This window comes from Schistocerca gregaria, chromosome 4 (genome assembly GCF_023897955.1).
Source record: "Schistocerca gregaria isolate iqSchGreg1 chromosome 4, iqSchGreg1.2, whole genome shotgun sequence".
NCBI lineage: Eukaryota > Metazoa > Arthropoda > Insecta > Orthoptera > Acrididae > Schistocerca > Schistocerca gregaria.
In genome coordinates, this window is record NC_064923.1 from 549,481,554 (window position 1) to 549,496,698 (window position 15,145).

Below are 15,145 nucleotides of genomic sequence, written 5' to 3' on the forward strand. Positions count from 1 at the left end.
ATATCTCTAACAGATGGGTTGTCAAAACAGATGTCTACTGGCTAGTTGGGTAATGTCTGCCAAAGAAAATCCACTGGGTCTGCTTTTGATGGTCCATTTTTGTCACTGTTTTTTCTTTCTTTCTAAAACGCCCTGACACAAGATATTTTGATCCTTGATGTTAGCTACCTTAACTCTGCCCTTCCACTGAAACTGTCTCTGACATGTTGTAAAGAGGAACTGTGTTCATTAACTTAACTCCTCCAGAACAGGCCATGAAGGTACAACGATACCGACCGATCGCCGTGTCATCATCAGCCCATAGGCGTCACTGGATGCGGATAAGGAGGGGCATGTGGTCAGCACACCTCTCTCCCGGCTGCATGTCAGTTTCCGAAACCGGAGCCGCTACTTCTCAATCAAGTAGCTCCTCAGTTTGCCTCACAAGGGCTGCGTGCATCCCGCTTGCCAACAGCGCTCGGCCGACCGGATGGTCGCCCATCCAAGTGCTAGCCCAGCCCGACAGCGCTTAACTTCGGTGATCTGACGGGAACCGGTATTACTCCTGCGGTAAGGCCGTTGGCACTGTGTTCATAGTGACGTAAAAATTATTTTCAAGAGATAACGATATATCTCATGTATTGCATGAACTTCGTAAATTATTCACTGTTGAAAATAGTGCTCAAGTAACTAGTAGTCTAAAGTCTTGGGTTACTGAGAACTGTGAACGATGTGCACTGTTAGACAACAAATTAGTTTGCCATAACTAATGTATTTTTATCTGATTAACTCTTAAAACTCAAAGTGTCACGCAGCAACAGTTACATTACTGATTTCCAAATTGTGCTCTACCAACTGAGCTACCAAAGCACGACTCACGCCCCGTCCTCACAGCCTTACTTCTACCAGTACCTCGTCTCCTACCTTCCAAACTTTACAGAAGCTCTCCGGCGAACCTTGCAGAACTAGCACTCCTGAAAGAAACGATATTGTGGAGACATGGCTTAGCCACAGCCCGGGGGATGTTTCCAGAATGAGATTTTCGCTCTGCAGCGGATTGTCCGCTGATATGAAAGGTCCCGAGTTCGAGTCTAGGTCCGGCACACAGTTTTAATCTGCCAGGAAGTTTCATGTTTTTTTGTTTTTCAGATGGGTGAGTTTTTTTTCACTCTAAGTTTTTATTATTCCGTGAAGCTATAAAATATGGCTGGCAATTTTAAGCAGCTGTGATGGGTAGAGGAGACAATAATAACTGTATTCAAGTACTGAACTACTTCATAAAAAAATGAAATGAGCGTATGGCATCATTGCCAGGGGGCCCCATAGGCCCCCATACGGGGAAGTTCGGCCACCAAGTGCAAGTCTTATTTCAGTCGACGCCACATTGGGCGATTTGCTCGTCGGTGTTGAGCATGACATATTGTTGAGGACAACACAACACCCATTCCCCGAGCGGAGAAAATCTCCAACCCGGACGGGAATCGAACCCTGGCCCGCTTGCACGGCAGGCGAGCCCGTCACCACCCAGCTAAGCAGGTAGTTTGCATCGTATAGCAGTGAGGCATCCATCTTGTCTCTAATATGTTGTTGGGGCAAGTTGGCACCTTGGCTGAGGTGTTTGTTGGCATAGTCCGCTTGGCGTACGCCAACTTATCCCTCACTCACATTTTTTTTCACATAGGTATTTGCTGACGTTTTTTAACTACGTTCTGACACATTTCGTTGAAGGTTTGCCATGAAGGACGGAACGAGCAAGGCACACTGCTCGGAACGTAAAGAATGCCATACATGCTCACATTATCGACAAAAGAAGCCTAGCCGCCACAGCAGAAGAAGTCAGCATCCCTGTACGGCCAAAAGCGAGAGAATTTGATGCTTCCACTTATTAAGTCCCAGATGTTCTAAGTGGATAAAAAGCTCCTAGGAAGGTATGTATCTGCCAAGTAACTTAACTTTAAAAAAATAGTTATGTAAACTTTTCCCTGTGTGCCTATTGAACTCCAAGGCCATATATCTAGCTGCTACGTATGCTTGTCATAATATCAGGTTTGCAACTGAGGACATACTTCGTATTATGTGTTACAGGATTTCTCCCTCGAACAGGAGTATCTGGGATGTGAATACCTTAAGAAAGCCTCAGATATTTATTTCGGCTTAAGCCCGAAGGAGGTTAGAAAATTTGCTTTTCAGTACCACCAAAAATGATATACCACTTTCTTGGGACAAAAAGAAAATGGCGGGACCTGAGAGGTACACATGTTTTATGAAGAGCCATCAGAGTTTATCCATCCAAACACCTGAAGCCACAAGCCTAGCCAGGGCCACCAGTTTTAATGAAGTAAAAGTGAACAATTTCTTCCATTTGCTTAAAAATAGTTTGGATGGACTGAAGTTGCAAGCCCAGGATATGTGGAATATGTATGAAACGGGGACCACAGCTGTACAGGAACCAGACAGAGTGGTAGCACGGAAAGGTTTGAAACAAATTGGAAGGATAACCTCTGCTGGAAGAAGTAGTCTCGTAGCCCTTGCAACATGTGTACGAGCTGGAGATCATGTGTCCCTCCATTCTTCATATTTCCTAGAGCAAAATACAAACCACATTTTGTTCGAGACGCTCCAGCTGGCTCTAACGGTGTAAGTAGGCTGTTTAGGTGTTTTTATTGGTAACGCCACATAGCGCTCTGTATAAAAAATCATTGGCTGTGCTGTGTGCAGTCAGTGGCTGGTTGGCATTGTTGTAATACTCGCCATTGTAGTGTTGGGCAGCTGGATGTTAGCAGCGCGTAGCGTTGCGCAGTTGGAGGTGAGCCGCCAGCAGTGGTGGATGTGGGGAGAGAGTTGGCGGAGTTTTGAAATTTGTAAGAATGGATGTCATGAACTGCTATATATATTATGACTGTTAAGCTAAATACATTGTTTCTTCTCTATTAAAATCTTTCATTTGCTAAGTATGCCTATCAGTAGTTAGAGCCTTCCGTAGTTTGAATCTTTTATTTACTTAGCAGTATTGGCGCTCTCTGTATTGCAGCAGTTTGAGTAACGAAGATTTTTGTAAGGTAAGTGATTTGTGAAACGTATAGGTTAATTTAGTCAGGGCCATTCTCTTGTAGGGATTATTGAAAGTCAGATTGCGTTGCGCCAAAAATATTGTGTGTCAGTTTAAGCACAGTTATGTGTAATTTTTCTAAGGGGACGTTTCTCATGTCGACCCTTAGCTGAGGATACCTCACTGGAATCTTCTGATTTTTTCTTGTAGTCTGTGTAGTTAGTGTAGCCTTTGTTTATTACTAGCGCGTAATTGTAGAGAGAATCTCCTTTGTAGTTGTAGTCTTTCATTGTTGTACAGTAAAACAATTGTGGCATGCATGTAGATTTGCACCAAGTATTTCGCAGCTGCGCTTGCAATTAACTAGATATTATTTGCTATGTTAATGTGTTCTCTTATTTTTGCTCTTCAAATTGTGTTTTTCTGTGTTGTCGTGTGAAATATTGTGACAATAATGGCGTGTGAAAAACGTAATACTAGGCTCCAAAGTAAACTGAGAAAGGACAGTGAAGACGAAATCAGTGTGTTAGCGCCACCATGTAATGAATTAACTAATGTTCAAAGTAGTAATTTGAGTAATTTGGTAATTGTGAATAGGGAAATGGAGAGGGCTGCAAATAATGGTCTAGACAGTGAAACAATTAGTGAACAGAGAAGCATTATCGATCGATCGGCAACAGCTCGCGTCATGAATCCGAAATGACAGGACACAATCTTGCAAATACTGTACATTCAGGTTTTGTGTCCTCACCGTTTTCTCAAATAAGTCTAGACACATTTTCTGCTTGTCAAAATGCGAATGTTGCCGGGACAAATGTACTGCCGAAAAGCATAGAGGAACAGATTCCAGGCACTAATACATTATTATTGCAATTAATGCAACAAATGAAACAAAATCAGAGACAAACACAGCGACAGTTAGACACAATGGAACAAAATCTTTAAAAGTTAGACACAATGGGACAAAATAAAGGACAAACACAGCATAAGCTTCAAAAGTTACACGCAATGGAACAAAAGCTTCAAAACTTAGACTCAGTGGAACATACGCTTGAACAAACACGTGAAGATTTAACTACTGAGTTACATAAAATCGAATCGAAATATCAAAAAGTCTGTAATGACCTTAAAACACAAATTTGTGAGCATTTTAAACCTATTTTTTCGCGGCATGAAAATGCATTACAGAATCACGAATCAGCCATAAAAGAACTGCAAACTATTGTTCATGAAAATCATGAGACCTTGCAAGCTAAAATGGACTCAGCTGCATCTACCGTTTCGGTTATGCAACTTGCAAAAACTCAGGAAAACTTAAAGGATACAGTAGATACTCTGAAAATTGGTTCAGAAAGACACATGGAGGAAATCAGTTCATTATCAGAGAAAGTAGTTGAACTTTCGGATCAGCTAAATAATTTATCTACGAAGGTAGATGATAATCTGAATGACACAAAACCGGTAGTCTTTAATGACACAGAAGAGTTCGAACAAATTAGGAAATTCAAACAAAATCAGAATCAAATTAATACGCAACACAAAAGAGAAATCCGGGAAGTACAAGATCAGTTGATGCAGGTAATACAATAATTACGTATTTCAGAGGACACTCGCGCTCCAACATGGGAAGAGGAACTTAGAAATACAGAAAAGTCACAAAATAATAACACAGGACATTTCAGAAATCTTGAAAGAAATTGGCAAGGTGCACCGAATTTTGAGATGGAACCGCCGACATGACGTAACAATGACCGATATGCTACTCGCCGACACGATGATTTTGACTATAAGCTGTTCATTACTACACATAAATTCAAAACATTTAAGAATTCTGGCAACGACATTCATCCACAAGCGTGGCTCCATCAATTCTCTCATTGTTTTCCTCCCAACTGGTCATTAGAGCACAGATTAGAATTTATATGTGGCTACTTGGAGAATGAACCAGCTGTAAGAATGCGATCGGTCATTCACGATTGTCACAGTGAAGGAGAATTTTATCATGCCTTCCTCTCAGCATATTGGTCTCAAGCTACACAAGACCGAGTAAAACATAGCACCATAATGATGAAACATTTCGAACAATCTTAATTTTCCAGTCTTGTCAAATATTTGGAAGACATGTTACATAGGAATCAGTATCTTTCGAACCCATACAGCCCCTCAGAACTCATCCGCATTTGCTTAATCAAATTACCTGAACATTTACGACAGATTATTTTAGCAGGACGATGCAAACACGACATTGAAGCTTTTCAGGGACTGTTACAAGAACTGGAAATTGACACTGACAATCGCGGAACGCGAAAACAGGAGCACAACAATTACAGGTCACACCTGTCACAATTCCGCGATGACAGAAATAATACACGACAAGGCTATTCGTACAACGTAAATCGTGACCAAAACAGACACCAACCGTATGACAACCGTTGGCAGAGTAGTAATAATTACAGGGAAAGATCACCTCTCTGCGGTAATGACTATCACAGAGACAATCAGAAAAACAGACAATATGGAAACCAAAATAATTATTGTCAGGGGAGACAGAATAACTTTAGACACAACGGTCCAGCGCGCAGTTACGATTCAGGGAGAAATTCTCCACCATGTGATCGACAAGAAAGAAACTATGGTATCTACCGACATGACGACAGACGATATGATCGTAACGACAGACCTGAATTGCATCAGAACTGGCGGGATTCAAACAGGGCGGGGCCCTCTCGACAAGGTGAATTTGTAGAAGTTAGGTCTCATAATCCCAATAACGACGCGCGCCAAGAAAGAAACTGTCAATGACTCGCACCGCAGGCAGCCACGTGCGCCGGATGGGCTTGAGAAAAATAATATAAGCTAACCTTGAGAAAAATTCCAGTACTCTTTACCGACGTATACCGCATGATAATTGCGTTAAAGTTGAAACTGTGTGTACTAGGAAGAGTAAAGGTTTACACCACATTTCACATGTAAAACCGTTTATTGAAAGATAATCTGATTTTTAACTTTGTCCTTGCCATGAAACATTTCACTTCACATTTCTAGTATGTTTTGTCACACTGAGACACTGTTAACATGCAACAATGATTGAAGTTAGATATCCAGTCAAGAACCAAGAGAACCTATTTAAACAGAAATTACGAATGCATTGTTATTGTGAACAGACGACACAGTGTTGTATTTGTACATTCTTGCTTGTTAGTTGAACGATTACGTAACGACTATCAGGCTTACATACTTAGAACATATACCAGCACTGCTAACGAGATTTTAATGCAACATTTTGGTTTACTTGAAAATTCATTCTGGATTTAAAGTACTTTCTGTGAGATATCAGATGAGACAGTGGTTAGTTTATGTGACAGCTACACGATTATATCACGACGCTACTAATGAGTGACAATTTACAATGTTGCTTTTGCGGTGTTTCTGTTTTATATCTGCACAGTTTTTCTGAATTCTTCTGGAAAGTATAACATGTTTTAGTAGTAACTTTTGTGGTATAGCTACAATAAGACAGCCTTTTCCGTAGCACAACAATACGTTACATTATAGTACTTTCTTGATCACGATAAGGTACGTAATAACTACGATATCTATATGCAAAGCATTTCACTTTTGCTTATCATGAGGTAAGTACATTGACTTCTGCAGAACTTAGCTTTCGGAGGACGATAACTACGACACTTCCACACAGATTATCTTACAACAAGACGCACAGTTTAGCGCTACAGTACACGTATTTGAGTGATTAATTTTGTACTTAAAACATTTATTTTCAAAGATATTTGAAGTACATTGATACAAAGGTTTTCCGCGATACATTTCATTCCATTGCTGTAATCTGTAACTCCTGAGGATATAGTTACATTAATCCTCAGGGGCGTACACTCTTACTTTGTGAACCATGTGTTTGGCAAGGACAAGTAGCCCTAGCTAATATGGTATTTGCTTATACAACTTTACACATCGGTACCATATTTCTCTAACACATAAATTACACAGCTATCTGATCATTTAACTGAGAGAAACAAACATTTTTTATACTACATCAGTGACAGATTTTGAGATTTGGCTGAGGTTTTATGATGTTATGATGACGATATGTATTATGCTGTTGCGGTATGTTTATGATCAATAAGCTGATGCTTTATGAGTTTTTTGATTATGCTACATATCTGTTATGATGAAATATTGAAGAAGTGTCGACAAATAAAGTAAGGAATAATGAGTAGTGGTTAGGGACTCTGGTTCGTGAAAAAGGTTGTTGGAAACTAAGAATCGTACTTTAAGAGTTATGAAATGTATGTAAATGCGTGAATGTGTTACAATGCCGACGAAATTTTTTTGGACACTGTTATATCAATAGGATTTTGTTTCTACAGATGTGTAATGCAAATTCTTGACCTGTGAAATTTTTTATATGAGACTGCCACTGTAGCGTGAGACTGCCACTGTAGCGGAAACTGGTGTCGTAAATATTTCGGTAAGAAAGTTAAGTGACCACCTGCAAGTAATGCGTCGTGGGCACCCAGTTGCGCGACAGCCACCTGGAAACAAGCCATTAGTGTGTGCCTTTCAAAGTCACAAGAAAAAAAAAAAGAGGCCATTATCCTCGCTATTGACATTCCTTTGTAGAAAGCATCGCAAAAACGACACACTCATTACTTGGAAAGATACTTATTTACATCTGCACACCTGATAATGACAAGCGTCTTTCTATGAGAGTTGACAGAATTTCTATTAACTTATGAAATGTCACATGACTATTGAATGATATTTTTATGCTTTGCCTTTCATAGTTGCTTATTTCATTTGATATCTGGTTTCCAGCTGTGTTGCAGCATTGGTTTTATAAAATAAAATTAAATGTATTTGCTAATGTGAACACTCTCTGTCAACAGATCTATAAATAATCGTTTTATGATCCACGTTCTTCGAAAAAGGAGCACTTTGATAGGAAAGAACAATAAGAAGGTATTAATAACAGTTACTGTATACTTAATTTTCTTTTCAACTACTTGGTAATATCTTTTGTAGAATTAGTTTTGTGGTGCACCACTTCAATTACATAGACATTAAGATGTGAATATACATTTACCTTATCTGCATTGTTGTCTTTAGTGTAATATTTTTCCTGCTTGAGCTTTGTCATGTTTAGATATAAATTATTGCATTTGCTGCTGCTGTTTGTCAGGCATAGTGTTACTGAATTTGACTTTGTATTACTCTGTTAAGCCAGTTTTACTACAGATTTATTTTTCTTGTTTGCTGCACAGTACCTTATACACTCCTAGAAATGGAAAAAAGAACACATTGACACCGGTGTGTCAGACCCACCATACTTGCTCCGGACACTGCGAGAGGGCTGTACAAGCAATGATCACACGCATGGCACAGCGGACACACCAGGAACCACGGTGTTGGCCGTCGAATGGCGCTAGCTGCGCAGCATTTGTGCACCGCCGCCGTCAGTGTCAGCCAGTTTGCCGTGGTATACGGAGCTCCATCGCAGTCTTTAACACTGGTAGCATGCCGCGACAGCGTGGACGTGAACCGTATGTGCAGTTGATGGACTTTGAGCGAGGGCGTATAGTGGGCATGCGGGAGGCCGGGTGGACGTACCGCCGAATTGCTCAACACGTGGGGCGTGAGGTCTCCACAGTACATCGATGTTGTCGCCAGTGGTCGGCGGAAGGTGCACGTGCCCGTCGACCTGGGACCGGACCGCAGCGACGCACAGATGCACGCCAAGACCGTAGGATCCTACGCAGTGCCGTAGGGGACCGCACCGCCACTTCCCAGCAAATTAGGGACACTGTTGCTCCTGGGGTATCGGCGAGGACCATTCGCAACCGTCTCCATGAAGCTGGGCTATGGTCCCGCACACCGTTAGGCCGTCTTCCGCTCACGCCCCAACATCGTGCAGCCCGCCTCCAGTGGTGTCGCGACAGGCGTGAATGGAGGGACGAATGGAGACGTGTCGTCTTCAGCGATGAGAGTCGCTTCTGCCTTGGTGCCAATGATGGTCGTATGCGTGTTTGGCGCCGTGCAGGTGAGCGCCACAATCAGGACTGCATACGACCGAGGCACACAGGACCAACACCCGGCATCATGGTGTGGGGAGCGATCTCCTACACTGGCCGTACACCTCTGGTGATCGTCGAGGGGACACTGAATAGTGCACGGTACATCCAAACCGTCATCGAACCCATCGTTCTACCATTCCTAGACCGGCAAGGGAACTTGCTGTTCCAACAGGACAATGCACGTCCGCTTGTATCCCTTGCCACCCAACGTGCTCTAGAAGGTGTAAGTCAACTACCCTGGCCAGCAAGATCTCCGGATCTGTCCCCCATTGAGCATGTTTGGGACTGGATGAAGCGTCGTCTCACGCGGTCTGCACGTCCAGCACGAACGCTGGTCCAACTGAGGCGCCAGGTGGAAATGGCATGGCAAGCCGTTCCACAGGACTACATTCAGCATCTCTACGATCGCGATCGTCTTCATGGGAGAATAGCAGCCTGCATTGCTGCGAAAGGTGGATATACACTGTACTAGTGGCGACATTGTGCATGCTCTGTTGCCTGTGTCTATGTGCCTGTGGTTCTGTCAGTGTGATCATGTGATGTATCTGACCCCAGGAATGTGTCAATAAAGTTTCCCCTTCCTGGGACAATGAATTCACAGTGTTCTTATTTCAATTTCCAGGAGTGTATTAGTTGTAATATTGCTGCTTGCTTTGGCAATTTCCATTTTTTTTCATTGCTGTTTGTGTTAATTGTTTTGTGCTGCTGCATTGCGTCGTCCCTTAGTTTAGCATCTGAGCTCAGTAGGTTTAAGTTAGCTTAAGAGGGGGTAGACTATATAAGAAACTAACTATGATGAATTGGAAGAAAAGCATTGAGAAGCTATAAGAAAATGGTTTGTCCAAAAAAGTAGTGTACAGTGGAGAAAAACTATTTTTGAAAGAGGATGTGAACAGAATACAGAAAGCATGCTTGGAAAGGATTTTTTTTTGCTGGAGCAAATGTTGAAATAACAGGGACGATCTATGGAATGAAGTTTTGGGTTGGACTGCAGTACCAAATCTTTCCTTTTGTGTTATCCAACTATGTGTTTGTGCACCCTTGTGTACTTATTTTCTTCCTGTCTCTGTGTACTGTTTCATAGAATTTTTTCTCTTCTAATACTAAGCTACATTCACTATGATGAGGAATACTGTTATCCTCAAATATAATTTGCATTAATAACATGTTATTTACTTCGTAAAGATGTTTACTCATGATTTATTCTGTTTTGTTCTAATGCTCATGTGTGAAGTTGATGTTTCAAAAGTTATTCTGATCTTTTATGTATGTACTTATGTCATAATTTTTGTAACACTGATGTATTTGTTATTTCGACTCTTTTGTAAAGCCTGTATTACTGCAAATGTTATCTGTACTATTATGTTCTTTAATGATATATTTTGTACCTTTGTTATTGTATTCTCATGTTATAAAATTGTAATTGACACTAGTTCATCAAATTAAGTAACTTGTAAATTACATTTCACTGCACACGTTTCTGTTGGTCATAGTATATGGACAATATGTGAGAAGTAGGGACTGATAGTGTTTGCACGTGTGTTAATAATTCAGCAAGGGACTGGATAACAGCATTGCTGGTTCTAAGGACATTTCAAACAAATTCTTTGTGAGTGGACAAGTGGTGGTTTATGGACTTGCTATATTGTCCACAAGACTCTTCGATGGTGATTGTGCACCTGCACAGTCGCAACAGTTGGCTGCTAGCCATCTCTACAAGGACTACAGTGGGTCTACACCTTTGATGACTCACCAATACCATTATTTCCGCAAGGACTGCAGTGGGTCTGTACCTCTGGTGGCCCACCAATACCATAATCTCTACTAGGACTACAGTGGGTCTTCTCTGTGATGACCAACCTACCAATATTCTTCAAAACTTCGACTGATTCTGCTGTGGGTTTGCTTCGTTGTGGACCATTACCTGTCAGCATGTCAAGAGTCAGCACTGTCTTTCCGTTGGAAGGACAACATACTTTTTAAAGACTGCATGGAAATCGACTACTTCCGTGTGCATTTTCTTTTCCTGCTCAGACATTGAGCAAAAACAATGCAATTGTACTGTGATGAACGATCAGGACTGTCTTTATGCACTGTGAGAAAATTTTAGCTTTTGACCAACATTGTATCGATAAGTGTGTGCATTTCATTTCTTTGTTATTGTACTGATGAAAAAAGTTTTCAAATCTGTATTGGCCACTGCCCAAAAGAATTTGTAAATTTTTTGTGGGGAGCATGGGGGCTATGTAAGTAGGCTGTTTAGGTTTTTTTATTGGTAACGCCACATAGCGCTCTGTATGAAAAATCACTGGCTGTGCTTTGCGCAGTCAGTGGCTGGTTGGCATTGTTGTAATACTTGCCATTGTAATGTTGGGCAGCTGGATGTTAACAGTGCGTAGCGTTGCGCAGTTGGAGGTGAGCCGCCAGCAGTGGTGGATGTGGGGAGAGAGATGACGGAGTTTTGAAATTTGTAAGAATGGATGTCATGAACTGCTATATATATTATGACTATTAAGCTAAATACATTGTTCCTTCTCTATTAAAATCTTTCATTTGCTAAGTATGCCTATCAGTAGTTAGAGCCTTCGGTAGCTTCAATCTTTTATTTAGCTTGCAGTATTGGCGCTCTCTGTATTGCAGTAGTTTGAGTAACGAAGATTTTTGTAAGGTAAGTGATTTGTGAAACGTATAGGTTAATTTAGTCAGGGCCATTCTCTTGTAGGGATTATTGAAAGTCAGATTGCGTTGCGCCAAAAATATTGTGTGTCAGTTTAAGCACAGTTATGTATAATTTTTCTAAGGGGCCGTTTCAACGGTGATGCCAACAAGTCAGTCTGGATGGTGAAAACAAATTTTATTAAGTTCTCCAAGCACCTCATTCGCTATTCTAGAAGTTCGAAGGATAGTCCAACACTTCTGCCTTTTGACAACCACGACTCTCATTTATCTACTGAAACACTTGATTAACTGAAAGAAAATGGGTTGGTTGTCCTATCATTTTCCCCACACTGTAGTCATAAATTGCAGCTTCTAGGCCTGAGTGTGTTTGGTCCACTTAAAAAATATATCAGTATGCGATGCTTGGATGACTAATCATCCTGGACAAACGATTCCAATTTATCACATACCTAGCATCGGGAATACAGCTTTTCGCTTGCAACAACCCCATCCATTATCACCGCAGGGTTTAGAGCAAGCGGAAGTTGCCCTGTCGATCCTGCCACCTTTCATGAATTCGACTTTCTGCCATCTTCTGTCACTGATCGCCCGCCTCCTGATGGCGTCCAGACTGTGAAAGCCGACGTTGTAACTGACCCGCCGCCACAGTAATGTCCTTCCATCTCGTCTTCCACTGATGCACCTACTCGAAGCAAACAATCATCATCCCGAAATGTAGCACCAAAAGAAATTCGCCTTTTTCCAAAAGCAGGCCCACGAAAACTGTGTAACCGTGGCAGGAAAAGAAGACACACTATCTTGACAGACACTCCTACCAAAAATGTAAAGGCAAAAAGTAAGCAAGTGTCAATTAGTAGGTCTGTTTTAGAGAAGGCAGGCAAAAGGGCTGCAACTCAAAAAAAAGAGGAAGGGAAAACTATCTTCGGGAATCTGAAGACGAAACGTCAGATATAATAAGCTATGGTGATTCTGAGGATAGCCTCGACTTGTCACTACGTACAGACACTGAAGGGGAATACGAGCCCAAGTCTCCACCATCTCGAGAATGCCCACCAACACCGACTACCAAAGAGAACAGTATGAATGTAGTTCAAGAAGACAGTTCGGAGCAGTGTCACGTGGAAGACTTCGTGATGGTGAAGTATAATGCACGTCTGTATCGTGGAAAGATATTGGAAATTGATGGTGATGAAATATTTGTTTCACAATGATGAAAGAAAACAAATTTTGGAGATGACCTCACATTCCTGACCCGATTTGGTATAACAGAAGCAAAATTGAGGGAAAACTAACACCACCAGTTCGTACTTTCTTGGAGGACATGAAGTTGCGATTCTACAATTTCGTTGCTATCTTTTATTTTATTATCATGTAACTTTTTATGTTCATTTACTGACTTAATAATATTTTAATATTGTTGCCATTTTGACAGTCACTAATACAAAATGTAGAAGCAATTGAAAAATCTAGAAGTAGGAAAGTGTCAACACCATTTGTCCTTGATATTGTACTGAAATAAAAGAGTCTTAGTCACTAACTTGTGTGTATTCCTCAGAACCTGTTAACCACGCCAACTTATCCCAGCACGTGTTCCAACTTGTCCCTCACGTGGGGTTAATTGGCATAGATGTAACGTGTTAGTAAACATTTTTTTGCGATTCCTGCATGCAATTCTAAGTGATATTTTCACCATAAATAAATAGTTAAGAGATACCACTATCTTCAGTATCGATCGTATAAGCGGAAAGCACTATAGGAAGAAATAGAAAAATCGTAAGCTAAAAACTTTGCCAACTAGCCCCGATCTGTGCGGTATAGAATCCATTAGAGATACAATAAACTGATGGAATATCGAAAAAATTCAAAATAAAGTTCTGTTGGTTGACTTCGCTCAGTTCCAGCCTTCACGTCGATACAGAACCGTTGTCGATGGGCTAAAACGAGTGCAGGATATGATTTATCATCACTCCAGATGTGGCTTATGCGTCGGTTAGAACCACATCATCTGCAGGCAATACAAAGTTCAGCAATGCATCACCGTGCTGGATAATCCACTGATAGAACTAAACGCTAGGTCCAAAATTATTTGGCCTCATTTCTTACACGGGTTTTTTGTGATTTGATGTAACTGCAGTCATACCAGTATTCCACATACTGTATTCTTCGAAGAGTGCTTTTCATAAGTAAGTTGTCGACTGCTTATCGTTGAAGCATATGACCTAGACTTATCTCCTCGATTCCTAATCTGCGGATCGTTCTCTGTCGTGATCCTTCTGCCACTCCTGTATGGTATGGACACAACCTACTACCTTGTAAATTTCTTCCAGTTAGACTGCCGCTTGTTGTTAATTTTTTTCCGTATATTCGTTTGGCTTTCTAGGTGCTACAGACAGTGACACGCTTAGTGCAAGTTATTGTAATGAGTGAAGTTCTATTTTCGACAGCCATGTATCATAGGAAAGCATGGTGAATCCCAATGTGCGTTGTTTTGTTAGTAAATGTGCCAGCAATTGTTCATTATGACACAAAAGCAGTTAAGAAACAGGTGCCTCGCACTCATTGCTCGTTCGCCATCTCGTTCCACGTCAAATATTCATTTATCACCACTGTTACGTTATTTCTAAATGTTCAGTTCACAACCATTTGCCGTCTGTATAATTTAGACTTGCAGTTTTGAAACACTCTCCACATTATGCAGTCCTGAGCGAAATTATATAATGTGCTAAAAACCTTATTCTCCCTCGTGTACCAGCACACATTCGTAGGATAAAGCATTTTATCTGTTTGAGAACGAGATGAAAGGAGTAATAAAATGCCTTCATTACATGCTTGTGGTAAGCGGCTGCGTTTGCGGTATAAAATAAGAAGAAGAAGAGGGAAACGGAACGGACAACTACGACCCAACTGCATAAGAGCTGTATATTTGATACCTTAAACTGTTGAGAGAGTCAGTTTTTATGACACAGTTCACACATGTCAGTGGTTTCGGAAATATGTGTGAAGGTTTAAAACAATATTCCAACTCAAATATGAGCCACTCATAAACATTTATGTGGGGTCAAAAACTGCAATACGTTTTACGCAGCTACACAATTTTATTTTAATGAAAGGTGATCCATTTCAGTTATGAATCTGACCGTCTTCGGGTTCCAAAAAAGTATTCAACCATGCATTGTACAATAGTAATGCCCAATGAAACTGTCAAAGTGTTCCATTCTTAATACAGCTGCCTATGTGTAGCATTTGCTTCTTGCAAACATCAAACACACCTGTGCTGTGTATTATACAATACAGTTTTTAAGATTCATGGAACTGTCCAGCACCTCCGACACAAAATATTTATACTGGG

The 15,145-nt window shown here is 41.0% G+C and overlaps 1 pseudogene; it reads right to left on the reverse strand.

Moving 5' to 3' along the window:
* Positions 1–445: 445 nt before the first annotated feature.
* LOC126268434 (5S ribosomal RNA) lies at positions 446–563 on the reverse strand (annotated as a pseudogene).
* Between the last annotated feature and the right edge of the window lie 14,582 nt (positions 564–15,145).